Source organism: Sminthopsis crassicaudata, chromosome 3 (genome assembly GCF_048593235.1).
Source record: "Sminthopsis crassicaudata isolate SCR6 chromosome 3, ASM4859323v1, whole genome shotgun sequence".
Classification (NCBI taxonomy): Eukaryota; Metazoa; Chordata; class Mammalia; order Dasyuromorphia; family Dasyuridae; genus Sminthopsis; species Sminthopsis crassicaudata.
This window is the reverse complement of record NC_133619.1, coordinates 524,060,980-524,086,772: the sequence shown is the minus strand read 5'-3', so window position 1 is coordinate 524,086,772 and position 25,793 is coordinate 524,060,980. Positions and strand designations below refer to the sequence as shown.

The following is a 25,793-nucleotide window of genomic DNA, read 5'->3' as shown; positions in this document are numbered from 1 at the left end:
GGCACTTTAGTCACTAGGAGAAAAGCCACTCAAGTCTCTTTGAGATTGAGGGAGAAGGTACAAGTCAACGGGGGTACTTGGCAATCTGACAGAGCAGTGGGGATAGAGGGCTGGCTGATGGTTTAAGATGCTTCCAGGAAATTTTTTGTGTGCCCTGGACCTGTAATACAGAAAAGGGTGAGTACAGGTGTTGCTTTCAGGCTTTCAAAGATCAGCTAGTCATTTTCCCAGAACATAGATCTGGATATAGACCATAAACTTAGTTCTAGAAATGGAAATGATGATAGAGGCCATCTTGCCCAATACTCTCATTTTTACAAATGGAGAAACAAGGGCCCAGGTAACTTAAATGATTTGGCCAAATGTCAAGAGGTAGGCTTGAACCCAGGTCTTCTGATCCAAGGTCAAATATTCTTTTCCCTGAAACACGAATGCTCCTAGGATTGAGGGATTAAAGAAACCTGAGGGATGAGTATGCAGTATATTTGATCTGAAATCTGAGGCCCCTCCTTCTTTCCCTCCTGAGTCTGCTACTTCTTACCTAGCAGAGGTTCTGCTAGGAGATGTCTGAGATTCCTTTCAACTCTAGAACTACAACTATCTCATTATACAGTCAAGGAAACTGAGGCTTGGAGAGATTTCACAATTTGCTAAATTCACACAGGTAACAAGCAAATTATGGAATTCTAGAATTCCATCCCAAGTCTTCTGCCTACAGATTTAGGGCTTGTTCCTTTATACCCCACTGACTTCCTTTATTAAACACTTATTTTGGGTAGAACACTGTATTGGGCATGGCAGGAAATAAAAAAAAATAGAGAAAACCCTTTACAAATTAGTATCTGTATGTACAAATTACATATAGGCAAAAAAAAAAAAAAAAAAAAAAAAAGGCTGAGAGATCCAACAAGGGACTATTTCAGATTCTCTTTGCAAGCCTGAGTTATATCTGAAAATCTTGTTATCTACACCAAGGAAAGAAAAGGTAAGTGGTGAAAGGGGGAAAACAGAAATGGGAAAGAGAAACAAGGAAGTCTGAAAGAAGAAACATAGAGAAAAGGAAAAATTTTCATTTTCTTTCTTTTTTTTTTTGCAAGGCTTTTACAGTTATGACACAGGTTTATCAGATTAAAGGATCACACAGCTAATAGATATTATTAAGTGTTTGAGGCCAAATTTGAATTCAGGTCCTCCAGACTCTGGAACATTGTTTTATCTGCTTTACCTTTTAGCTGCCCCTAAAGGTTTTCTTTTTCTCTCCCTTCTTTTCTTCTCTCTGTTTTTCCCACTTCCCTCTTAGCTCATTTCCCAAACTGGAATGGATTCATTTAGGCTACTTCCTAGGATTCTGAATTCATTGATGACCTGGAGAAGAACTATTGTACTCCCCACCCCAAGGGAACAATAAATGGAATTGGAGAAAGGGTGGGGATCAGTCAGGGAGCAGATGATTCCAGCAAGTAGAACACATTTCTGAAAGTCATTGAGAAGAATAACAGAGCCGGGAGTCTATGACCAGCCAGAGCTCACTCAACATCTATGATGGACACAATGAAGGAATTTTCTATCTTAAACTAAGAACAATCTACCTAAGAGACAGAGTCTTCAGAAAGTGCTGAGGAATAATGGATTTGGTGTTTGAGGTCCAACAACTCCAGGAGAAATTCCAGGAGCAGAACAGATATCTGTATACTGCATACAGTAGTCTGACCAAGGCCTTTGATACTGTAAATTGTGAGGACTTATGAAAAATTATGTCAAAATTTGGTTGCCTGGAGAAGCTCAACAGTATTATATGTCCATTTCACGATGGCATGCTTGCCCATATTCTAGATGACGGATAATGCTCTTGTGGTTTCCCAGTCACCAATGGAGTGGACTAAGACTGTGTGCTTGCTCCCTTGTGTTTTCAGAAATGTTCTTAGATGCCTTTAAAGAAGATAAATACAACATTAGGGTCTGCATTACCCATTGATGGTAAATTATTTAACTTTAAAAGTCTACAAGTCAATACTAAAGTGGAGGGAGAGTTGGCGCATGATTTTTTTTTTTTTTTGTCTGCAGATGATTGTGCACTTAATGCAACTTCTGAAGCTGAGATTCAACAACATAAAAAGAACATTTCTCTACCTTTTGCACTAATTTTGGTTTAAAAATTAGCTTCTTCACCAGCTAGCACCAAACCATCTAAATGTGGAACTATCAGTAGCAGCTAATGGATAAATTTTGACTACTGTGAATAAGTTAATTTATCTTGGCACAGTATATTTTTTAAGGGATTTCAATCTAGTTGATGAAGTTGATGCATTGGCAGAGCTAGCTCAATGTGGAAAGTGTCAGGGAGAAGAGCTATTAAACTGTTTACCCAATTGAAGATTTATAGAGCTATTGTGCTGACTTCATTGTTGTATGCTTATGAAACTTGGACAATACACCAGCACCATGCCAGGATTCAGTTTCCTGAAATGGAAATTCATTTCCATTTGAATTGTGTTCCATAACATGGAGGTTCTGGAACCATTTAATCAGAACAAGGGCCACAGAGGAAGAGGATATTTTCAGAGTGAGAACTCCAAGAGTGGACTGAACTTCTGAGGTAAAGAAACTGTTGTGAAATGGAAAGGGAAGTCTAGGGACTCAGGAATGGAGCCCAGAAGGATCCATCCATATAGCATCAGCATTTTAAGTCCTGAGCATTATGGTGATCTTGAAGCTGGGTATGCTTATTCCACAATGTTATCTGCAATTCATTTATATAGTACTTTGAGCTTCTGAGTGTTTTTCCTCCAAACTCCAGGACTTAGTGCAACTTTATCTATCTATCTATATCTGTATATCTAAAAAATGTACTACATACACACACACACACACACACACATATATAGAGAGAGATGTATACACACACACACACACACACATATATATATATATACATCTAAAAAATGTACGACATACATACACACACATACACACACACATATATACATATACATACATATACATACACACACACATACATATATATATATATATATATATAATTGTAGTGAGCTGTTGTCTCTAGAAGCTGCCGGATCGCTCTCTGGGAAGAGATCTGCTGTGTCTACTCAAATCTTTAAGACAGATTCTTCTTCCTGTAGTGAACCGTTGTCTCCAGGCAGTTGCTGTTAACTCTTGTCCTTAGAAGTGACTTCCCTTCCTGCAGAGAGCCCCGTCAGGCCTGATGTAATGCAGAGAGTCTTACATATATATATATATATATATATATATATATATGTATGTAGTACATTTTTTAGATTAGGAAACTGAGTCTCAAAGAGGGTAAATGACTTAGCCAAAAGCATACATCCAATGGATGTAGTAGGCATAGTCCAAGAGAAGACAGATCTGCTCTTCTCTGCCCCATGCCCATCTTGTTTGCAGGGTGAATTGCTTGTTAGGTATTTTCATAGGAGTGGGGCATGCTTCTCAGGTGAGAGAACTAGAGACTGAACAATCAAGATGGTGGTCTTTAGAGATATATTGTGAGCAGAAAGTTTTTCAGTATCAGTTGAGCTCAGTGGACCATGGCAGAGAAATAGAGATGTCAGGTAGAGGAAAAAGCGAGAAGGGAGAGGTGCTGGATCTGAAGAGACAAATAAAGTGAACTGACATAGAAACCCACAGTCTTACCTGCTTCTGAGAACTCACTCAGGTTGGTGCAGTGAAAACTGGGGAGGGGAGGGTATCTATACCAGTCATCCTGGTGAGAATGATCATCTAATCAGGCTCTCTTTTGCTTTTCTAAGGGCATATATATGAGTTTTTCTATGCTTCTTACTGTGTTAAACTAAACTTGCTCTATATTTAATGCCTACTTTTACCTTTAGTGATTTCAGGAGAGCCTTTTAGAATGAGCAAAATGAATAATACATGAAGTTCCCAGGATTTCCCATGGGCAAAGACATGAGGCATCAGCTAGAGATATTTTGCATGAAGTATCCCTCAAATTGTACTTGGGTACTCGTGATATGAAGGCAAGCTCTAACAACAGGATTAGATAAGTATTAAGGCCGAGACTCAGACAGAGATCCAGTGCTCCTTTGCTTACATGCTGCCACCATAAGTCATTTGTTGTATAGCTTAATGCTTAGAGATATCTGATAAAGCAGCTGCTATAGGACCCCAGATTATAGGAGTAAGACAACTTTGCTTCTCTCTTTGGTCAGCCTTACTTTTCCCAGGAACTATAAAGCCCTCCATAATTATGTAACTGTCTTGGAATTTGAGTAAATCTAGAATTAATCATTTTTGGCTCACCTGGATCCTGTACTTGTACCACTTGGGTAATACAGAATAAACAAGGCAGCCATAGGATATATAGTGGTGAGAATACTATATTTGAGATCAGATAATCTAAGTTGAATCCTGACTCTTGACATCTATTTCCTGTCTTTCAATAAATCACTCTCCCTCTTTGTGCCTCAGTTTCCTAAGCTATATTTTTTTGCCTCCTTCCATACTGATTTCTTCTCTTTTTTAAAAATTTATTTATTTTTTTATTAATTTTATAATTATAACATTTTTGACAGTACATATGCATAGGTAATTTTTTTTACAACATTATCCCATCCTATATGTGCCAAAATGTTTGTGGCAGCCCTTTTTGTAGTGGCTAGAAACTGGAAAATGAATGGATGTCTATCAGTTGGAGAATGGTTGGGTAAATCATGGTATATGAATGTTATGGAATATTATTGTTCTGTAAGAAATGACCAACAGGAGGAATACAGAGAGGCTTGGAGAGACTTACATCAACTGATGCTGAGTGAAACGAGCAGAACTAGGAGATCATTATACACTTCAACAATGATATTGTATGAGGATGTATTCTGATGGAAGTGGATATCTTCAACATAGAGAAGAGCTAATCCAATTCCAATTGATCAATGATGGACAGAATCAGCCACACCTGGAAAAGGAACACTGGGAAATGAATGTAAACTTTTTGCATTTTTTGTTTTTCTTCCTAGGTTATTTTTACCTTCTGAATCCAATTCTTCCTTTGCAACAACAACAACAACAACAACAAAATTCGGTTCTGCACATGTATATTGTGCCTAGGATATACTATAAGATATTTAATATGTATGGAAATGCCTGCCATCTAAGGGAGGGGGTGGAGGGAAGGAGAGGAAAAATTTGGAATAAAAGGGAGTACAAGGGATAAGGTTGTAAAAAAAAAAATTACCTATGCATATGTACTGTTAAAAATGTTATAATTATAAAAATTAATTTAAAAAAATCAACATAAAAAAACAACATTATCCCTTGTTCTATCATACCTAGTTTTTCTAATGTTCTATTTACTTTTTAAATTTCTTTCTTATTTGTTTTGTGGTTTGATTTGTCTAAATCTGAGAGTGCAAGGTTGAGATCTCCCACTATTATAGTTTTACTGTATTTCTTCTTGCTCTCTTAACTTTTCCTTTAGAAAGTTAGATGCTATACCACTTGGTGCATATATGTTTAGTACTGATATGGCCTCATTGTTTATGCTACCTTTTAGCAGGATATAGTTTCCTTCCTTATCTCTTTTAATTAGATCAATTTCTGTTTTTGTTTGATCTGAGATAAGGATGGCAATCCTTGCTTTTTTGGCTTTACCTGAAGCATAATAGATTCTGCTCCAACCTTTTACCTTTACTCTTTATGTATCACCCTGCTTTAAGTGTGTTTCCTGTAAACAACATATTGTAGGGTTCTGACTTTTGCTATCCGCCTCTGTTTGATGGGAGAGTTCATCCCATTCACATTTACAGTTAAAATGATTAATTCTGTATCTCCTGCCATCATGTTATCCCCAGATTATGCTTTTTTTCCCTTGACCCCCCTGAACCCCTTCCCCAATATTTAATTTATAGACCCCACTTGTGATGTGCAGCCCTCCCTTTTTAGTATCCCTCCCCCCTTCTTTTAAGTCCCTTCCCCTTTCTTGTACCCTTCCCTTATCCCCCTTTTCCTTTTCCCTTTTCCTCTCCCCCCCTTTTAATGAGGTGAGAGAGAATTCTCTGAAAAACAAATATGTCCATTATTTACTCTTTGAGCCTACTCTGATGAGAGTAAGATTCACACAATGTTTCTCCCCCTCTCTGAATTCCCTCATATGTGGTAGATTTTCTATGCCTCTTCCTGGGATGTAGTTTCCCTCTTTTTATCACTTCTTCCCCTTTTTCTGATACTATCCCCTTCCCTTTACTACTCCCCTTTTTTATATTATATCAGTAAAATCAAATTATCCAATGTGGACTTTCTGTATATCCACAACAGAGATACAGTTCTCAAGAGTTCTTTTTACCTTTTTCTGCGTCTCTTCAGTCTTGTGGATGTAGATCAAATTTTTTAAGTCTGGTTTTTTTCTTAAAAACAAATGAAATTATACACTTCAACAATGATACTGTACGAGGATGTATGCTGATGGAAGTGGATTTCTTCAACATAGAGAAGAGCTAATCCAATTCCAATTGATTAATGATGGACAGAACCAGCTACATCCAGAAAAGGAACACTGGGAAATGAATGTAAACTGTTATTTTTACCTTCTGAATCCAATTCTTCCTGTGCAACAAAAAATTCGGTTCTACACACATATATTGTATCTAAATTATACTGTAATATATTTAACATATATAAGACTGCTTGCCATCTGGGGGAGGGGGTTGGGGGAGGAAGGGAAAAAATCTGAATAGAAGTAAGTGCAAGGGATAATGTTGTAAAAAAATTACCCATGCATATGTACTGTCAAAAATGTTATAATTATAAAATAAAATAAAAAATTAAAACAAAAAAAAAAAAGAAAAAACAAACAAACAAACAAAAAAAACAAATGAAATTCCTCTATTTCGTTAAATGACCATTTTCTTCCATGGAAGAAAATGCTAAACTTTGCTGGGTAGTTTATTCTTGGTTGCAATCCTTGTTCTTTTGCCTTTTGGAATATCAGGTTCCAGGCTCTTTGATCCTTTAATGTGGAATCAGCCAGATCTTGCATGACACTTATTGTAGCACCTTGATATTTGAATTGTTTTTTCCAAGCTGCTTGCAATATTTTTTCCTTAGTTTGGTAGTTCTGTAGCTTAGCCACAATGTTCCGTGGAGTTCTTTTTTTAGGGTCTTTTTCAGAAGGTGTTCAATGAATTCTTTCTACACCTATTTTCCCTTCTATTTCTATTATCTCTGGACAGTTCTCTTTGATGATTTACTGTAAAATAGAATCTAGGCTCTTTTTTTGATCATAGTTTTCAGGAAGTCCAATGATTCTCAGATTATCTCTCCTAGATCTATTTTTCAGGTCTATAGATTTTCCCAGTAAGTATTTGACGTTATTCTCCAGCTTTTCATTTCTTTTGTTTTGTTTGACTAATTCTTGGTTTCTCAATGAATCATTCATTTCTGTTTGTTCCATCCTGCTTTTTAATGTGTTATTTTCTTCATTCACATTTTTTGGTTCTTTTTGTATATGACCAATTGAGTTTTTAAATGAATTATTTTGCTCTGTTGAATTTTTTTCCATTTCACTAAATTTTTTTTAGTGAGTTATTTTCTTTTTCCAATTCAGAAATCCTACTTTCTTGAGAATTTTTTATCTTTTCCAATTCAGAAATCCTACTTTCCTGCTATTTTTTAACCTTTTCTAATTCACAAATTTTGTTTCCCTGTACCTCCTGTGAATTCTTCATTTTTTCCAACTCAAATTTCAGGACGTTGTTATTCTCTATCATAGCTTCTCTTTCTTTTCCCCATTTTTCTTCAAACTCTCTTAACTTTTTAATAGTCTCTTCTAGGACAGAGTTATGTGATGGGAGGCAGATATCATTCCCCTTTAGAGTGTTATCTGCCGACTCTCTGTGGTTACCTTCCTCAGGGTTGGATACCCGCTCTTTCTCTGTGTAGAAGGTGTCAATTGTTCTCTTCAGCTTCTTACTCATTGTTAAAAATCTGTGGGGATTTGCCCTTGGGGTAAGAAGTTTATTTATTTATTTACCTATTTCCTCCCAGACCAGATGGATGCATAGTCCTGTGCCTGAGCTAAGAGAGAGCTCTGGGAGAGAGTTCTTCTCCCCCTCCCTGGAAATGCCTCAGAGGTGGTTAGTACGGCTGTGCTGTGAGGAGTGCCCAGTGAAAGACCCCGCTGTGTGGCCTAGAGACTTCCCTGAGGTTGAAGACTGAACAATGAAAGCATCACAATCCCCAGCCAATGCTTCCCGTGGGGCGTGGATATCAGCAGCTGATGTGAAAAGCCCCTGCGCTCAAACTGGAAGTGTCCGCCCAGAAACCGCAGTCCCTATTTCAAAGGTTCCACTTCTTTGGGAGTTCTGCTTCTCTGGGAATTCCCCGGCTGCTAGAATTCCACTGCATCAGGCTGAGCCCTGCACTATGTGGATTAGAGGCTGCCTTGGGTGGTGTTCCCCTTGTTCAGGCTCTTAACTACCCCAAGGAGAAGCCCCAGGCAGCAGAAGGCGGCGGCACAACAGTGCCGACATCTATTAGGTCATTTCCGGATTGGGGTGGTTATAGGATCTGGTTTTATATTTTAAAGAGGCTTGATTCTCTTCTGAACTGCTGTTTTATAAGCAGAGAAGAGCTACCAGCCTGTGTCAGATTCCTTTATCTCAGTGGCTTGACTGATCCCAGAGTTCTCTCCAGCCTGATCGGCACAGTGTGTTAGCACCTAACCTTGTCTGTGCTGGCCTTTTTTCTTCCTCCCCTTGGAGCCAACCTTTTCTGTTGAAATTCCAGATTCTCTCCAGCTGGTAAGTTGTGCTTCTAATCCTTGTGGTTTTTACCAGTCCAGTGTTATTTTTGAGGCTGATTTAACTAATTGGTAATGAGGGAAGAAGAGAGCTTACAAATTCGCGTGTATCTTCTCCGCCATCTTGGCTCTGCCCCCCCCCCCCAATTTTATTTCTCAATGATTTGTTTTCTTTATCCACTCTGTCTTTAAATGCGTGGAATGACTTCTCCAGGCTCTCTTGCCAAGCTTCCCTTTCCTTTTCCCATTTGTCTTTTAGCTCTCTTGTGAGAGCCTTTTTGATTTTCTCTATGAGATTCTTTTGTATTGAGGAGCAGATTATATCCCCCTTAGGGGATTCCTCTGGAGACAATCTGCTTTTAGTGTTCTCAGTATTTGAAGTCTGCTCTCTTTCCATACAGAAACTGTCAATAGTTAGAGCCCTTTTGAATTTTTTGTCCATTTTGTCAGAGCTGGACTCACAGAAAACAAATTGACAAGAGAAACAATTGGTCTGTTTCTGGGGGGGGCTGCGGCTGGATGGTGTTACTGGGCTTCCTCTACAGACTGAGGGAGACAGACAGCAGCCAGGCATTAGCAGGACAGTGATGGCTGCACTGCGTCTATGCTCTGAGGCTCTGAGAATGCTCTGAGTCACTCTGGGTGGGGGTGGGGGTGGGGGTGGCCGGTCCTGAGAGAAGGTAGCTTTCCAGGGTTTTATTCTTCACCTCCAGTAATTACACCTTTTCCACTGCTCCTGGATTGCTGCCAAGACAGAGTATCCACACTGGGGTAAAAGTCTTTTCACAGAAATGGAAGAGATCTCTCCCCTCCCCGCTCTGGTCTGAGCTGTGTGATCTGCCTGCCTCACTCTCAATCCTGCCCTCAGTCTGAGCCCAGTCTGTTCCTCCCCTCCCCAGAGCAAACACAGACCTTCTCTGGCGAATTTCAAGGATGTCTTCTGTTGGTGATTACTTGTGGGTTTCTTTTCTGGTCAAGCATTATCTCTGAGGCTTGTCATGAAGTAAGTCCTGAGAGAAAACGCAGAGCTCAAGCAGCTGTCTGCCTCCACGCTGCCATCTTGGCTGGAAGTCCTGTAAGCTATATTTGTGATGGATTTTTGAGGTTACTTTCAGTTCTAAATCTATGTTCTTTTGATATAATGAAGTATCAATGGAGGAAAAGTTCCAGAATCACTCCTTCTGATTGTGGTTCTGATCTGACTGTTTCGTAATTTTAAATTCTAGTGGATCCCAGTATTTCTATACTTGGTCTATAAATTTGCATAATCCAGGGATTACCTCTATTTCCATCATGATACTTGGTCCTATAATTATTCTACTTGTCCAAGAGCTCACCCCTTGCCTCAGGAAACTGCCTTTTTTTTTTTTAAGCAGGTTTCTTTCCCTCTTGGGATCATACTGTCCCTTTTCCTCAGGGGCCATGTGCCTTGGAAGGTAGGCACAGGTTTCTCCCTCCAGTTGATACAGGTTTAGTGGTGGAGAATTGAGGTGTGAGAATCCCCTCTGATCAAAGCAGATCCAACGTAAAAGAATTCACAAACCCAAAAAGTCTGTGTGGCAAAAGGGGTTTTTTATTGACACTAAGAAGCCAGCTTTGCTAGGAAGATAGACTTCTTAGAGGAAAAAGGTCTTATCAGAGAAATAATAAAGGTTATTACTGATAAGAGAATGTCTTCACAGTAGGCAAGAGTCCTGGTAGGTAGCTGTGCCAAGGGGAGAGATCCTTTGGCAAAGCATAATCCTATTTCAGACTTCTGCATAGATTTGGAGTTCAAAATTGTCTTTTTATTGGCAGTCTGAGGCTTGGTTCCAGTTGAAAAAAAGAATCAATGTCTCCAGGCCTAGATACTTATCTTGGAGTTTCAAGCCCCTCTATAGGCCCAGATTTCCAATTGAATAAAAATAATTTTGAAGGCTTTTTTCCAGAGTCTGGAATTTCCTGAAGAGGATCAGGCTACCCCTAAAAGATCAGCGGAGGGTGATTTAACCAAGATCTCCAACTGACTGAAGCCACTTAACTTGTCTGGGGAGATATGATTTCCCAGACTTTTCGAAGTCTGAGACTCTGAATCTCCCTTCTTTTATAGATCCAAGGGTGCTTTCCCAGACTTTTCGAAGTCTGAGACTCTGAATCTCCCTTCTTTTATAGATCCAAGGGGACAAGTTTCAGAATTAACCCCCATTGCTTCTCCCCAAAAGTCAAGGGAGACAGTTTCAGGGTTCACCCCCATCAAGGGAACTGACTCTCTGTAGCTTCTCTCTTTCCTCCTTTTCTCAGCTTTTTGACCCCTACTTTTAGAAATTGCATCCAAGAATATGGCTCAAGCATATGACTTGCTATAATTCCATCATCTACAAGTATTGTGATTCAATCAGCTGTGCTTAATGGGTCAAAAAGTACTCAAGGCTATGTAACTGTCTATAACCCAGGAAGGAGACATTAGTAGCAGCTAAAACAACAACAATATAACTAATATTTATATGCTGCTGCTGTTCAGTCTGATACATTGTGACCCCATTTGGGACTTTCTTGGCAGAGATACTGGATTGGTTTGCCATTTCCTTCTCCGATTCATTTTACAGATGAGGAGACTGAGGCATATTGGCCCATGGTCATACAGTTAGTAAATGTGTGAGGCCAGATTTGGACTCATGAAGATGAATCATTCTGATTCCAAACCAAGTGCTCATCTACTGGACCATCCAACCACCTAAAGTGCTTAAATATTTGCAAATAACTCTTCTTCTTAAATTTGAGTCTTGTGATAATTCTGTGATCTAGTTACTATAAATATTATGATGCTTCAAGGTTTCAAATATGGCTATCAGGCTATCAACAGGGATGTTTTATTTTCTCCAGTGAAGTTTCTTCAATGACAGAACAAAGATCTGATCTTATAACCTTGTTAAACTCAACCAGTCTCTTTCTGAGGACCCTCTCTATCCTAATTGACTCATGAGAAAATTGAGGCTCAGAAAATTTATAAATTTAAGTGATTCCTCCTCCCTCAAATAACTTGGAGTATTTTTCCAGTCTTTCTCCTCTATTCTCATTTTATTCTATCCTATCATAGCCAGTCTCCTTTTTCATGAGAAATAGGCAGTTAAGGTGCTGGGCCTGGAATCAAAAAGTCTCATCTTCATGATTTCAAATGTAGCCTCAAATATTTTCCTAGTTGTGTGATCTGGTCAAGCAAGTCACAACCCTATTTGCCTCAATTTCCTCATTTCTAAAATGATCTGGAGAAGGAAATATCAAACCACTCCAAGTGTCTTTGCTAAGAAAACTCCAAATAGGGTCATGAAGAACTAACATGACACAACAACAACAGCAGCAATAATACCCACCTTTTGAAATCACAGTCTATGCCATAACTTTCTCTTTATTCTCTCTGCCTAGCACATAGCAGGTACTCAAGAAATTGCATTGCCCTAAATCCTATGCATTCTTCTCACTCCAAAGCCACTACTCTTTCTGCTGTAGGACCCATTAAGGACAATCAACTTCATTTTGACTGTTCTGGAGTAAGAAACTATTCTATTCAAGGCCCAAATCTCCACACAGTCATTTGCTTTAAAGCTAGACTACACAAAAGCACATAAAGCCAATAGCAAAAGCATTTAATTAAGAATGAAACAACATAAATAGCAGGGAGGGGAATTGTAGTCAAAACATTGTCCAAAATGAAACACAAATGAATGAAATCTTCTCTATTTCCAGGGGAGTTAAAATCTAATTCACAGCCTCAGAGATTTAGAGATAAAAGGAACCTTTGAGGTCATTCAGTACAAACATCATGTTTTATTGACAAGGAAACTGAAGCTGAGAGAGGAAGGGGTTTTATCACCACTTACTTTGCAAGTGGCAAAGATTAAGTTTGAACTCAGATCTTGTGACTAAATTCAAGTATCTTTTTCTATAAACACTGTGATTGTGCAGCACAGATTAGGGAATGGGAAGGGTGAAAAATTGAGATTAGGGCAAAGTGTTAACTGTTTCTTTCCCAGCATACAAATGTTTAAGAATGACTACAATTTCTTATTTTAGGTCTGTAGTATTACCATAATAAGATATGTCACAAGTATATTACTTTATATAATCAATCAACATTTATGTGCTAAGAACTATATTAAATACTAGGGATACAAATATATTATCCCTTTCACATTACAGAGGTTAGAGGCACTATCCTTTCCCATCCCATGATCTGGAAAATCTGCCTAAGATTTTTTTGGCCCCCCCCCTTCACAGCAGAGAATGTCTGAATGATTATGGTATTACAATACAGATCTATAACTATTCATCAATTTCACAGAACCACTAAATTTTAGTTTTGGAAGAGACTTTAGTGGATATCAGGTCCAACAACACTTAGAAGAATCTCTGTCACAACTCTACTAAAAATTGGTCATCCAGCTTTTTCCTGAAGACATCCATGAACAGGAAGCCTTCTGTTTCCCAAGGATGCCCATTCCATTTTGTACAACTCTAATTCTTAAGGGGTCTTCCTAAGATGAATCCTAAATTTTCCTCTTTGTAACTTTTAGTCATTGATCAATGCTGGTTTTAACTTCCAGATGGAGCAAAACATGTGTAATTTATCTCCTTCCTTCAAATACTAGAATACAATTATAGTCTTTAAGAATTTTCTGGAGCACTGAGAATCTAAGTCATATAGCCAAAGTCATATAACCCATATGTGTCAGAGATAAGTCTTTCATCTAGGTGATGCAGCTTGCTTATCCATCACACTAATGGTATCAAATTCAAGTAGAAATGAGGGCTACTAACATGTATGTAAGGATCCCTGCTGGCTGCATATTGACATAGAAAAGCACACATTACTTAACATTTATATTAAATGTCTTTTTCTTTATTTTATTCAATATTTATCAATTATATTTTAGTCAGGAAGGTTGAGATACATGTAACCCCTTTGTGACACCTCTCCACTATATAATGCAGTCTCTATTATATATATGATAAGTTAAAGAACTACTATGATAATAATTTTTTTAAATTTTTAACAATATTTCATTTTGCCTCCAGGCACATGTTGAAACAATTAAACAATTTTAAAAAAAATTTAAGAATTCAACAATTAAAATTTTTAAATGAACAAAACAATTAAACATTTTTTAAAAATTAAAAAAAATTTAAAATTCTAAATTCTGTTTTTTCTTCCCTCTTCCTCTCCCCCCTCCCTGAGATAGTAAGCAATCTAATATAGGTTATACGTGTGCAATCATGTAAAACATTTCCATATTAATAATTTTGTGCTACAAATATTATTTAAAAATAAGTCTTCATAAACTCCTTGTACACATAAAACTAATTAACATGATATCTATAAAAAGAGCAACCTTAAGTAATATTTAAAAGAACATTTATTAGGTTTCATTGCATATTATGTACTACACATTCTCTTTCCATATCTTGTGATAAATGAAAAATGACAAGAAGGTAAACTGTAATGATCAGACTCAACATCCATATCAATTTTGGTTTTCAATGTTATTTCTGGGGTAACAAAAGCTCAGTTCCCTCTCATTGTCCCTATTACATTTACTAGATACTTCTTTATGACAATGCTAAGTTGGATTGGGTTAACTATTATTAATTAGCAAGAGGAAACTCCAGTTGCAAGTGATTCTGTGACAGTCACACAGATAGTAAATGACTTGCGAGTCATCTTTAAACTGGTCCCATCTTATCCTAAGTCAAAATCTTTTTCCTTTTTTAAAGCCATCCTCATTCTGCAAGGGACTGCTGCCTCCTTATCTGTTTCCCAAAAGCTCTTTCACCTTCAAGTTCAAAATCAGCCCAATGTGGATCTGGGGCATGAACCAATGGATCTAAATAAGGAGAAGTACCCTGAAGAGAGAACAGCTGAGAATTATTTGAAGGTTGAGAAGAGCTGAGCTAAATGGACCAGAAAGGAAGACATGAAAACATTTGGATTGAGTCCATCATGAATATGTCATCTAATCTTAATTAGGCTATGACTGCAAGCAAAGGAATCATTCAGTTTTCCTTCTATAGATTACCTTTCCCACTAATCACAGCAATTGTTCCAAACCTTTTTTTCCCCCTCCCTGAAGCTCCAAAAGCTCCACCTCCTTTTACTCTCTGAGCTAAACATCTGACCTCAAAAAAAAGGCCATTTGCTGAGAACTCTTTTTCTTTCCTCCTCATCTCACAACTGGCTTCATCTTCCTCACTACTTTTTTCACTCCAGTCTCTGATAAAGAAATGGTCTTTGCCAAAGCCAGTGTCTCTACATGTCATCCTACATATCTTCTCTAGCTGATTGCCCCCACTATCATTCCTACTTTCTTAAAACTTTAATCTCTCCCTATGTAGTGGTTCCTCCCATTACATACAGAGAGAACCCATTTGTCTTCCATCCTTAAAAACAAAAGCAAAAACTTCTTAGTTGAATTTACCATCTGGTAGCTATCAGACTTCATCACCTATGTCTCCTCTTGATACCAAAATTCTTTGAAAAAAAAATGTAATAGTGGTGCATCTCCTCTCAGTCACTTTTAAATCTTTTACAAATTGGCATCTGATCTCATCACTGACCTGAAATTGCTCTTTCTAAACCAATGATTTAATTGTCAAGTATGATGACTTTTCAATCCTTATCCTTTTTATTTTCATCCTCTCTGTAGCATCTGACAGTGTTGACCATTCATTCTTCCTAGATGTTCTCTCTTCTTTTGTGGTTTTTTAGGAGGATGGGGTGGGGGAGAGAGTATATATTGCTTTCTCTCTGTTCTTCTCCTTCCTAATTGACCACTCCTCAGTTTCTCTTTTCTTGATTTTCATCTATATTATTCCCTTTATGAACAAAACCCAAGTTTTGGTTCTAAACTATCTTCTATTTTTTTCTCTATACATCCTCACTTAGAGAACCCTAGTGTCTACAGATTCAATTATGATCTCTATGCAGATAACTCACACATACATATACATATTTATATATACATATGATAAACACACATATATAATATGCAAATACATACACACATATATATATAAATATATATATATACATATACATATATATATGCATGCATGTATGTATGTATGTATGTATATGTATTGCCTTTGGGGCCCTTGGAGAAAAAGTCAGGACACATCTGTGCTCATTAGTTCAGACAACTGGAATGTGGAGTAATAGTAATACCCAGCTCAAATCAGAGTCAGTGAATGTGCATTGCAAATTTCCCTTAAATGACCACCCATGTGATACTAATTGAAATACTACCATTCATTCCACATCTTAAGAAGAACAGGGCTCAAAAAGGCATTTCTGGTTTTGATGCAGTCTGACCTTATATTGGGCACTTAGGTGGTGCAGTGGGTAGACCACCAGGCCTGGAGCCAGGAATTATTTTGTTCAGTCCTTTTTCATGATTTCATTTGGGGTTTTCTTGGTAAATATGCTAGAGTGGATTTGCTATTTCTTTCTCCAACTTTCTTGTCTCAGGAACTGAGGCAAACTGGGTTAAGTGCCTTGCTCAGAGTGCCACATCTAGTAAATGTCTGAATTTGAACTCGAACTTAGGAAGATGAGTCTTTCAGACTCTTGACCAGCACTCTGTCTATTGTGTCACCTAACAACATTTATTAGTTGTGTGAACTTTGCCTCAGCTTCCTCATCTGGAAATTGATCTGGAAAAGGAAATGGCAGACCACTCTAGTATCCTTGCCAAGAAAACCCCAATGGAATCAGAAAGAATTGGACATGACTGAAACAGATGAATAATAACAATCTTACATTCTTAGGATAGGATCTATGGAATTTCCAGTGGATATGGATAAGCTGCATGGTAAGGATTAATCAATCAGGAAGCAAGTATTTTATAACCCTCTGTGTGTCAGGCAGGATACTAGATGACCATAGGCTCATAGATTTCAAGCTGTAAGGAACTTTGGAAAGTTTCCTTTTTACCCATTAATTTTACAAATAAGAACATAAGTCCGAGAAATGGTAAATTATTTGCACAGATTCACCCAGCAATGGCAGAGCCAGTATTTTGACCTTTCTGCAATGCCTAATTGAATTGTTGGCTCTGTCTTCTTTGTGAAGACCTGTTATATGGTTGAAATGGTTTGGGAAACAGCCTACAATTGACTTTCACTGAGAAGTAGAGAGATAGGTAAGATTCACTGAACTGAAGTCTATGGCTGTGTGCCGGTTCCATGCCTTGGCACAAAGGTCTCCCCACAAAGTCACAGCACAGAACTCAAGGTTTTGGCAAGGGACTCAGAGAAGGGCCTGATTCTCTGGCACAAATCATATCAGCTGGAGTCAGCAGACTCTCTCTCCTTAGTCAAGTTCTCTGAGCAGCTCCATCTTATCAATAATAAACGAGCTACCCAGACACTCCTACTCAGCCCACAGCAGAGTTTGATTTTTCCAAGAAACACCAGCATGGAAGACAATTCCTCAGAGGGCCCAGCCTTGTGTAGAACTTGGGGCTTAGCTTCAGGTCCTGGAATCAGTCCCAGCTATTCTCTGGATCAGGTAAGCATTTGTGAGACAGAAGAAACTCCCATTGTGCCTTGGTGGACATTTTGACTGCAAGTAAATGGTTGGTCTGTTTTAAATGCTGGCAAAAGTCCTCTCACTTTCTGTTCTATACCCAGGGCCAGCCTTAGGCAGAGTGGGGGAGTAAACCAGGACTGTTCTCAGCAGGCAGCCTTGCAATAGCTACTCTCTCTCCCAGTTCTCCACAGCTTCCTATTTAAAAGGAAAATTCCATTTTAAAAATACAGTGGAAAACACTCCATCTTTCTTTTGACTGTAGTGTCAACCATAGTAAGATAGCTTTCTCATTTGCTCTGTTCTACATAACAGATTTTGTTCTGTTTTTCCCTCTTTTCTTCCTTTGCCTTTGCCTCTCAGAGAATTATTGATTATTGCTAGAAGAGGCCTTTTAATTAAAACTCTGTATTTAACATATGGGGATAGTGAATCACAAAGAGATGGTGAGCTGCTAATGGTCACACAGTTCATATGAAAAATGTAGAGTTGAATCTAAGATTCTGATTCTAAAATAACTCTCTCTCTTCCATATATGATGCTGCTTTTCTCCTTAAGCCCCTGAGATGGCATCAGAGAGAGAGAGAGACAGATGTGAGGTAGAGGGAGATTGGGTTGCATGAAATCTGTCAGTACTTTGTGTATGTGGCAGCTGCCTCCCTCCTTTGGGTATTTCTTTAACTAATTTAAAATATTTAAATTTTACTCTTTTTGGAACTCTTAGGGGAACAACATAGCTCATTTGTGTAAAGTTATAATCACCATCATATTATAATTTATTGTGGTTTCAAAGTGTTTAAATATCTTCACTATGTCAGTCTGAGGAGTGGAAGTAGAGGTACTTAGTAAATATTTTGATTGATTGATTGGGAAAATTGGAAACTGAAGTGACCAGAGAAATTACTTGGGCTGTCACAGGAAAACAAGGGGTCAGGGGATCTCACAGCTTTTATCCTCTGTTTATCAGTACAGGTTTTAGAGACACAATCTTCCTTTCCCCAGGTCCCTGGACATTATTCCTTTATTTCCTTTCCACTATGACTCCTCTTTTGAATCCTCCTGTCCCTAGACAGGTAAGTAGGTGATATAGTGGATAAGAGTACTGGACCTGGACTTCCTTTCCTTCTTTATTTCTTCTGTCTGCCTCAGTTTCCCTAATTGTTAAATAATAGTATCTGCCTTCCTCTTTCCTTCCTTCCTTCCTCCCTCCCTTTCTCCCTCCCTTCTTCTCTTCCTCCTTTTCTTCTTCCCTCTTTTCTTCCTCCCTCCCTCCTTTCCCTTCTTCCTTCCCTTCTTCCTTCCTTCCTTCCTTCCTTCCTTCCTTCCTTCCTTCCTTCCTTCCTTCCTTCCTTCCTTCCTTCCTTCCTTCCTTCCTTCCTTCCTTCCTGTCTTCCTGCCTTCCTGCCTTCCTTCCTTCCTTCCAATATGACTGGTCATATTGTTTCTCCACAATAAAAGAAAATTCTCTTCCCTCTGGGAAAGATGACCAACAGTGGGACACTTAATTCTTAATGTAATAGCTTTCCCTCTCCAGAAGTCTACATCAAATGGAGGCTAAATAACTTTTGTTGGAGATTTTACTCAGGGTAGGTTATGCTTATTGATTTGTAATAGCCTTTCAAATGCTGATATTATGGGATGTTGGGATCATTTTCTTTGTTCTGGAAGACACCTGAAACATTGTATAAGATACAAGTGGTACTTACTGAGCTCTTGGGCCACCAAGACAGTAGCAGTAGCATCATCCCAAAAGAACCAAAATGTTAATATTTTTAACATTTACTTAAAAATTATTTTTATTTTCCCTAGTCACATGTAAAACATTTTGTTATACATACACATTCATTTTTACATATTTTCATATGTATCATGTTAGGAAAGCAAAATCAGAACAAAAGGGAAAAGCCACAAGAAAAAAAAAAACAAACTGAAAATGTATGTGCTGATCTACATTTAGTCTCTGTAACTCTCTCTCTTGATACAGATAGTGTTTCTCATCCAAAATTTATTAAGATTGCCTTGGATCACTGAACCACTGAGAAGAACCAAATCTATCATAGCTCATCATTGCACAATCTTGATGTTGTTTTCTTGTTTTGCTTGCTTCCCTCAGCATCAGTTCATATAAATCTTTCCAGGCCTTTCTGAAATAATTTTTAATATATTTATTAGTTTATATTATTATTGTTTTTATAGAACAATAATGTTCCATTGCTTTCATAAGCCATAACTTATTCAATCATTCCTCAATTGATGAACATCTACTCATTTTCCAATTCATTGCCATTTCAAAAAGAGCTACTACAAATATTTTTGCACATGTGGGTCCTTTTCTTTCTTTAATAATTTCTTTGGGATAGAGACTCAGTAGTGCCACTGCTACATCAAAGAGCATGCACCATTTTATAGCCCTTTGAATATACTTCCAAATTGTGCTCCAGAATGATTGGATCAGTTCATAACTCTACCAACAATGCATCAGTGTCCCAGTTTTCCCTTATCCCCTCCAACATTTATCATTATCTTTTCTTTTCATACTAGTCAATCTGAGAAGTATGAGGTGATACCTCAGAATTGTCTTAATTATGCACTTCTCTAAACAATAGTGATTTAGGGCATTTTCCCATATGACTAGAATGGCTTTAATTTTTTCATCTGAAAATTGTTCATATTCCTTGACCACTTATCAATTGGGCAATGGCTTGTATTCTTAGAAATTTGAGACAATACTCTATATATTTTAGAAATGAGGCCTTTATCAGAAACATTGACTGTAAATTCCACTTCCAGCTTTCTGTTTCCCTTCTAATCTTGGTGGTGTGCAAACCCTATTTAATTTAATGTAATCATAATTATCCATTTTGTATTTCATAATGTTCTCTAGTTCTATTTTGGCTATAAATTCCTCTCCAAAGATCTGATAGGTAAACTAGTCCTTGATCTCCTAATCTGCTTACACTATCGACTTTTACACAGAAAACATATACCTATTTTGGCTTTTTGGTATGGGGTGTGAGATGTATGTCTATGTTGAGCAAGAAGTGAATATTTTAACCTCTGAAGATAGAGGCATTGGCCAAGCTATGAAAATGATCCTGTAATGCAAAGAATAACTATTCCCTGAAATGCAGTCTAAAACCTGTTATGTATTCTTGAGTGAGTCATAAGGACAACATTAGTGATTATGAGTAGTAATCTTAATAGGTAATTAATTAGAAAAGTCTGACTATAAACAGCTGCATAGAGACTTGTCTCATTATGAACTTCATCATCAAAAAATATTTATTGAACCTGTTCTTTATAATGTTATCTAGATTCTATGCCAGGAGAATTATGTAGCAGAGAGTCCTGGATTAGGAGCTGGGGAGCTGAATTCAAGTTCTAGCTCACACTAACTCATTATATGAACTCAAATAAGTCACTTTCCCTCTTGGAAAATGAGGACCAGATGGTTGCCTCCATTAAATTTGTTCTTTTCTTTGTTCAAAATTACTTAGGGTAGTTAGGTCACACAGTGGATAGAAGGCTGGGCCTGAAGTCAGGAATACTCCTCTCCATGAGTTCAAATTCAATAGATATATAAATATGATCCTGATTAAGTTACTTAACTCTGCCTCAATTTCCTCATCTGTCAAATGAGCTGCAGAAGGAAATGACAACCCCATCTAGTAACTAATCAATAAAAATCAACAAAATAAAATAAAAATTAATAAAAATCAACAAAAGCAAAAATTTTAGATTTTAAAGGCTACCCTAATTCTAATTTCTCTATTACTATTGGGAGTACCACCATTCTTAGTCATTCAAGCCCACAACCTAAGTGTAATCTTGGACTCTAACATCCTCCCCCTTGTTAATTCAATCTGGTACCAATTTCTATTGTAGATTCTATCTTTGATGTTGTTTTTAAGTTCCAAATTCCTTCTTTCCTTCCCTCCCCTCCACTTTCCCTGACATGGTAAGTTTTTTTTCTGTCTGGCTCTCCTGTCTCCGTCTCTGTCTCTGTCTCTTCCTGTGTCTTTGTCTCTCTCTGTCTCTGTTTCTCTGTCTGTCTGTCTCTCTTTATATATACATATGTGTGTATATGTATGTATGTATGTATGTATATATGTATATATATGTATATATATATATGCAGTCATGTAAAACATCTCCATGTTAGTCATTTTGCATAAGAAGATTCAAACAAAAAATAAAAATAAAAAGGGCAGAAAGAAAGAGAAAGAAAGAAATTAAAAAATAGTATGCTTCAATGTACCTTCAAACAACATCAATTATTTCTCTAGAGGTAGATAGAATTTTTCATCATGAGTTCTTGGGGATTGCCTTGGATCATTGCATTGCTGAGAATAGCTAAGTCAAGCATAATCAAGCATTGTGCAATATTGCTGTTACTGTGGACAGTGTTCTCCTGTTTCTGCTCACTTAACTTTGTATCAATTCAAGTATGTCTTTCCAAGTTTTTCTAAAATCATTCTGCCTGTCATTTCTTATAGCACAATATTATGTACTATATATACCATGATTTCTCAGCTATTTACCAATTGATGGACATCCCCTAAATTTCCAATTTTTAACTACCATAAAGAGTTGTTATATTTTCATACACATAGTTCCTTCCCCCCTTTTTCGAACACTTTGAAATACAGATCTAGTAGTGATATTTTTGAACCAAAGGGTATATATTAGATTCCATTTTAAAAATAACATTTCTTGTATATGTCCCCTTCTTTACTCTGACACTGCAATTACCTTGGGGTAGGCCCATATCACCTTACATTTATATTCTGCACAGTAGCCTTTTTGTTGGTCTTTCTGAAGCAACATTCCATCCTGTTTTTATACCCAGTTATGAACTTAATCTCTCTAAAGCACAAATCTACCCAGATCACCCCATCCATACCTTTGCCCCTTTGCCATTATTCAATAAATTGTAGTTGCTCCTTATCACCTCCAGGAGCAGGTACAAAATTCTCTGTCTTATGTTACCCCAATAGATTGTGAATTCTTTGAGAGCAGGGACTGTCTTTTATCTTTTTTGTATCCCTAGTGCTTAGCACAGTAATTGGCAAATCATAGGTACTTAATAAATGCGTACTGATTGACTGATAGAGAATTATAGTACTGGAAAAGATATTAGGAGGCAAGATAACATTAAATCCAAGACTTGGGCTTTTGCAGATGGAGAGACTATATAACCTATATTTATTTTCCTGTGTATATTCTTATAATTAAAGCCAATGCAGAATATAGTCAACCCTCCACTAGCCACAGTAAGATCATTCCCATAATCTACTCTAAACCATCCTTTAAATTTCTCTGTACCATTATTACCGCCCTTGACTAATTAACTCTTTTGTTCAACGTCTTTGTGACATTATCCCCATCTGTTTTCTCATACTCCAAATTGTAGCCTACACATCAGTAGGAGTTGGAAGGCAAGGAGGTTTGACAACAAAAATACATAATTACCTATAAAAAACATTTGATTTCTTTTTAACTTTCTTCTCTTTGCTAAGAAATATGTGATTCCATCATTAAACAAAATTGAAGAGAATGGATAGCTCTCCCCTAGGTTGATCTAACAGGGTACTTACTCTCTATCTAGACCAGAGAATAAGAACCAGAACAATTGAATAGGCAGAAATGGAAAACTAGTCAACTTTCTATCATCTTCAGAATTGGGTATTGACAGGTATCATCATTATTTAGAATGAAGTATGTATTTACAAACAATGGAACATCTGTGTTTAGACAATGCAAGAAATACAGCATGTCCCAAAAATCTCAGTGCAGTTTTAGGTTACTAGAGCTTAGTACTTTAGTAAGTAAAATGTCACTGTAAAATCTTAACTTTGGGGGGGGGAGAGGGAAGAAACTACAGAGATCAGTGGACTAAGGAATGTCTTAGGGTAGTTTTAAGTTTTGGCAGTTTATAACTGATCTAAGACTTTGGGGATATCTTCTATATTTTTTAGGCATTTCCATTAGAAGTACTATTTTTTGAGCATCTACTATATATGAAGTATACCTTCACTATGAATGAAGAATTAACAAGAGGTAGTAGACAGCTTCTTCTCTAATGGACCTTATGTTCCATTACAGAGGTAAATTTAGCACATAAATAACTATATTACAAAGTGGAATGTGAAAGCACAATAAAATGAAGGGCAAGTTTTTTTGTGTGTGTGTATGTGTGTGTATGAGAGAGAGGGGAGGAAGAGAGGAAGGGTTGGAGATAGAGAAAGGGACAAAGAAAGACAGGGACACAGAGAGGGAAGCAGAGAAAGAGCAGAGAGAGAGAGAGAGTTGGAGAGAGACAGGGACAGTAACAGAAGAAGAAAAAGAGAGGCAAAAAGACATGGAGACAAAGAGAAAGGAAGAGAGAAAGAGAGAGATACAGAGAGGGTGGGGAGATAGAAACAAAGACAGAGAAAGGGAAACAGTGAGAGAAGAAAAAAGAGGGGGGAAGAGAGACACACACATAGAAACAAAGTTGGAGTGAGACAAAAAGTTAGATAGAAAGAGAGTTGAAAGTGAGAGAATGTCTGATTGCTCAACTGACTGAATAACTAAATAAATACTGGGGAAGATTAGAGAAGCCTATATGGAGGAAATGATTCCTGATCTAGTCCTAGAAGGATGGACAGAAGAGTACATGTATATATACACACATATACATATATGTGTATGTGCTATATATATGCACACATATATAAGTATGTATGCATGTATGCAGATTTGGAAGAGAAAGAGTATTTCAGATAAAGGGAGCATAATCCAGAATTAAAGTATCATATATTTTAGAACTGAAATGGACCATTGATGACATTGAGTCTAAGACCCTCATTTTACAGATGAGTAAAGGGAAATTATTTTTTCAGACATACATATTTAGTTAATGTTTGATATGGGATTCAAATTCTAGTCTTTTGACTTCAAAATCCAGTACTAAACAACATTGCTTTATGACAGAACAACACATAGTTTGTTGTGGCTGGGACATTTGTTATATGGAGGAAAATAAAAAGAGATATGATTGAAAAGGTAGATGAAATCCAAACTATGGAAGTTCTCAAATGACAGATAATTTGGATTTTATTTGGTAGTTAAAAGGGAGATATTGAAGATTTTTCATCAAGAGCTGATGATCAAAACTGACTGCAATTTGTAGTAGAGTAGGTAAGAGGATAGAGAGGGTAGAGGTCTAGAATTTCAAGGGAATTAATGAAAAAAATCAAATGAAACTATATTATAAAGCAGTGATCACCAAAACCATTTGGTATTGGCTAAGAAATAAACTAGTTGATCAGTGGAATAGGTTAGGTTCATAGGACAAAATAGTCAATAACTTTAATAATCTAGTGTTTAACAAACCCAAAGACCCCAGCTTTTGGAATAAGAATTCACTGTTTGAGAAAAACTGCTTGGAAAATTAGAAATTAGTATGGCAGGAACTAGGCATTGACCCACACTTAACACTGTTCACCAAGATAAGGTCAAAATGGGTTCATGATCTAGGCATAAAGAATGAGATTATAAATAAATTAGAAGAACATAGTATAGTTTACCCCTCAGACCTGTAGAAGAGGAAGGAATTTGTGCCCAAAGAAGAACTAGAGATCATTACTGATCACAAAATAGAACATTTTGATTATATCAAATTAAAAAGTTTTTGTACAAACAAAACCAATGCAGACAAGATTAGAAGGGATTCAATAAACTGGGAAAATATTTTTACAGTCAAAGGTTCTGATAAAGGCCTCATTTCCAAAATGTATAGAGATTTGACTCTAATTTATAAAAAAAAAAAATCAAGCCATTCTCCAATTGATAAATGGTCAAAGGATATGAACAGACAATTTTTAGATATAGAAATTGAAACTATTTCTAGCCATATGAAAAGATGCACCAAGTCATTATTAATTAGAGAAATGCAAATTAAGACAACTCTGAGATACTACGACATACCTGTCAGATTAGCTAAGATGATAGGAAAAGATAATGCTGAATGTTGGAGGGGATTCGGGAAAACTGGGACACTGATTCATTGTTGTTTGAATTGTGAAGGAATCCAACCATTCTGGAGAGCAATTTGCAACTATGCTCAAAAAGTTATCAAACTCTGCATACCCTTTGATCCAGCAGTATTACTACTACTACTAGGCTTATATCCCAAAGAGATCTTAAAGAAGAGAAAAGGACCTGTATGTGCAAAAATGTTTGTGGTAGCCCTTTTTGTAGTGACTAGAAATTGAATGCATGCCCATCAATTGGAGAATGGCTGAATAAATTGTGGTATATGAATTTTATGGAATATTATTGTTCTATAAGAAATGACCAGCAGGATGACTTCATAGAGGCCTGGAGAAACTTACATGAACTGATGCTAAGTGAAATGAGCAGGACCAGGAGATCAACTCTAATGGATGTGGCTCTCTTCAG

General features: G+C 37.1%; 2 long non-coding RNA genes across 2 annotated transcripts in view; both read left to right on the top strand.

Moving 5' to 3' along the window:
- The window catches only part of LOC141563330 (uncharacterized), a 348,618-nt gene extending 333,657 nt beyond the window's left edge, over positions 1-14,961 (top strand). The window contains exons 8-9 of the long non-coding RNA XR_012488392.1: positions 8,038-8,792; positions 14,540-14,961. This is a non-coding gene — a long non-coding RNA (uncharacterized LOC141563330). The remainder of the gene's footprint in view (positions 1-8,037; positions 8,793-14,539) is intronic.
- Positions 14,962-16,868: 1,907 nt separating this feature from the next.
- Positions 16,869-25,793, top strand: part of LOC141559787 (uncharacterized) — a 135,963-nt gene continuing 127,038 nt past the window's right edge. Inside the window, exon 1 of the long non-coding RNA XR_012487551.1 lies at positions 16,869-17,330. This is a non-coding gene — a long non-coding RNA (uncharacterized LOC141559787). The remainder of the gene's footprint in view (positions 17,331-25,793) is intronic.